The sequence below is a fragment of the Orycteropus afer genome, unplaced genomic scaffold (assembly GCF_000298275.1).
Source record: "Orycteropus afer afer isolate SDZICR_OR568_19922 unplaced genomic scaffold, OryAfe1.0 scaffold00287, whole genome shotgun sequence".
Classification (NCBI taxonomy): domain Eukaryota; kingdom Metazoa; phylum Chordata; class Mammalia; order Tubulidentata; family Orycteropodidae; genus Orycteropus; species Orycteropus afer.
This window is the reverse complement of record NW_006921874.1, coordinates 1,905,198-1,908,951: the sequence shown is the minus strand read 5'-3', so window position 1 is coordinate 1,908,951 and position 3,754 is coordinate 1,905,198.

Sequence of the window (3,754 nt, the reverse complement as noted above, 5' to 3'; positions counted from 1 at the left end):
ACTTGACCGCTAACCAGAAGGCTGGTGGTTCAAACCCACCAGCCACTCCTCGGAAGGAAGGTTGGGCAATCTACTTCCATAGTGATAACTCCTTGGAAACCCAAGGAAGGGTCGCTATGAGTCGGGTCTGACTCGATGGCAAATAACAACAACAACAGTGCTGCTCTAACAGAAAATACCAGAAGTGGGGTGGCTTTAACAAGCAGGGATTTATTCTCTTACAATGTAGGAGACTAGAAGTCTGAGTGCAAAGTGCCAGCTCTAGAGGCTCGGTGAAAGTCCCTTGACCTTGGGCTTTAGCTCTGACTCTTGATCCCTGCCCACTGAAGCTGGAGGCTTCTCTTAGACAGCTGCTGGATGCTAAGGCTGGCAAAGCCAAGGTCGACAAATAAAATAGCACAGTGCCAAGATTATCAAGCAACACAGCATGCCACTAATTCAAGTTCATTAATAGTTCCAAGATCAATAGATGACATGGCAGGCCAGTGGGATGAAGACTCGGCCAAGTGCAGGATCCAGGTGTGCCAAAACTCAAGACCTTTCTCAAAGCTTCTCCTTATATACTGGAAACAGACCACGTCTCTAAAGCACCTACTCAGCTGCTAACAGTAGATTCCAGCATGGAGGTGTTACAAGTCTCATCATGGGGAATAAGTACATCCAGCTGCCCAGCTACTCAAAACCAGGCCCAGCCAAGTTGACATGCAATCTTAACTACCACACCAGAACACAGGTTGAATGAGATGAGATTATGTGACAGCACTGGGCCCTGGGAAGGCACATAGTAGGTACTCACTAATTCCAATCATCTTCATCTCTCCTTCTCACCATTGCACCATACTGCCTCTCCAGATGTCCCTGCAAAAGAATGGAAGTGATGTGGAATCAGTGAGGTTACCAGAAACAGACCCTAGGGCTTACTTTATACAGCTTAGCTTTATTGAGATATACTTCATACACCATAAAATTCACCCACTGTTTTTGTTCTCTAGTGCTACTATAACAGACATACTACAAACGTATAGCTTTAACAAACAGGGATTTATAATCTTACAGTTTAGGAGGTTAGAAGTCAAATTCAAAGTGCCAGTTCTAGGGGCTGGGTGAAGGTCCCTTGGCTTCAGCTCTGCCTCTTGCTCCTAGACCACTGGAACTGGAGGCTTTCTTTACTCTGGAAGCTGCTGGCTGCTGAGGCTGACAAAGCCAAGGTCAACAAATAAAACTGCACAGTCTCAAGGTTATCAAGCAACATGGCAGGCCACTAGTTCAAGTCCAGAAACAGTCCCAAGATAAGGAGGTAACATGGCAGGCTGCAGAATTAAGACATGTCTACATGCAGGATCCAAGCATGCCAAAAAGCTCAGAGTCCTTTCTCAAAACTTCTTCACATATACTGGAAGCAGACCACATCCCTAAGGCAGCTACTCAGCTGCTCACAGTGGATTCTACCATGGAGTTCATTACCAATCTCACCATGTGGAATAACTACATCCAGCTGCCCTGCCTCTCAAAACCAGGCCCAGCCAAGCTGACACACAACGTTAACTCTGACACTAATCTAAAATGGACGGTTCAGTTGTTTTTAGTATATTCTGAGATAGGCAACCACCACCACAGTTTAATTTTTGAAAAATTTTCACAACCCTCAAAGAAACACACACTCATTAGCAGTGACTCCCCATTCCCTGGCACCCCCTATCCTAGGCAATCACTAATTTAATTTCAGTCTTTATCTCTTTGTGCATTCTGGACATTTTTTATAAATTGAACTCATAATACGTGGCCTTTTGTGGCTTAGCATAGTGTTTTCAAGGTTCCTCTACCTTGTAGCATGTGTCGATACTTATTTCCCTTTTCTCCATTGTGTGAAAATACTACTTTGGTTTATCCATTCATCTATTGATGGACATTTGAGTTATTTCCACTTTTTGTCTACTATGAGTAGCGCTGCTATGAACATTCATGTACAAGTTTTTGTGTGGATGTATGCTTTAATTATCTTAGGGGTATACTTAAGATTGGAATTGTTGGGTCATAACACTGTTTATCTTATTGCAGAACCTCCAAACTGTTTTCCATGGTGCCTACACTATTTTACATTCCCATCAGCTCTGTGTGAGGGTTCCAATTTCTCCACATCCTTGTCAACGCTTGTTATTTTCTGTCTTGTTTTGTATTTAATTATTATAACTGTGTTAGTTATGTTTGTGTGTCAACTTGGCTGGGCCTGGGTGGGTGGCTGAGCAGCTGGTGGTAGTTAATCCCCATGATGAGACTGGCAATCAACTCCATGGTGGGATCTACCACAAGCAGCTGAGTAACTGCCTTTGGGATGTGGGCTGCTTCCTGTCTATAAGGAGAAGCCTTGGGAATGGTCTCTAGCCTATGGCACGGTTGGACTCTGCATGTAGCCGTGTCATTGCTCAGCAGCCTGCTATGCTCTGCCGACCTTGGGACATACAATGGACTTAAGTTAATGGCCTGCCGTGTGGTTTGGTAACATCGAGACTGTGCCTTTTTACTTGTCAACCTTGGGGCTTTTCAGCCTCAGCAGCCAGTAGCTGTCTGGGTGAAGAAATGCCTCTAGCTCTAGTGGGCTGGGAGCAGAAGGCAGAGCTGGACCCCAAGGTTGAGGGGCTTTCACCCAGCCCCTAGAGCCTGGCACTTGAACTTGGTCTTAAACCCTCCAAATTGTAAGAATAAACTCCTGTTTGTTAAGGCCATCCCATTTGTGGTATATTCTCGTCAGAGCAGCACTAGGGAACCAGAACACTAGCCATCCTCGTGGATGTGAAGTGGTATCACATTACAGTCTTGATTTTATTTCCATGTTGGCTGATGATGTTGAGCATCTTTTCATGTGCTTAGTGGCCATTTCTATATCTCATTTGCCCATTTTTTATCTGGCTACTTGTCTTTTCATTGAGTTGTAAGAGTTCTTTGTAGGACTCCTGGTGGTACAATGGTTAAGGGTCTGGCTGCTAACCGAAAGCTCAGTGGTTTGAACTCACCAGCTGCTCCTGGAGAGAAAAGACCTGCTGACGTGCTCCTGTAAAGATTATAGCCTAGGTAAGCTATGGGGCAGTTCTAGTCTGCCCTTTAGGATTGTTATGAGTTGGAATCGACTTGATGGTTCACAACAACAGCAAGAGTTCTTTATGTGTTCTACATGCAAGTCCATTATCAGACACACGATTTGTAAAATATTTTTTTTCCTATTCTGTGAGTTATCTTTTTATTTTTTGATGGTATCCTTTGAATCTATTGCCTATCAGTTTGTCACACTGTGGTGGCCTGTGTGTTCCTATGATTCTGGAAGCTAGGCCACTAATAATTCAATTCAAATACTAGCAGAGTCACCCATGGTGAACAAGTTTCAGTGGCGTTTCTAGACTTCACTGAGAGAGAGACCAGGTTGAATGGCTTGGCAATCTACTTCCAAAAATTAGCCAATGAAATCCCTATGGATCACAGTAGAACATTGTCTGACTCACTCGCTTTGGACATTTCATCAAGAGGGATCAATTGATTTGACCCAGCCATTCCATTACTAGGTATATACCCTAAAGAAGTGAGAGCCATGCCAAGGACAGATATATGCACACCCATGTTCAACGCAGCACTATTTATAATAGCCAAAAGATGGAAACAACCTAGATGTCCATCAACTGAGGAATGGATAACCAAACTATGGTACATACACACAATGGAATACTATGCAACGCTAAAGAATAATGTAGAATCTGCAAAACAC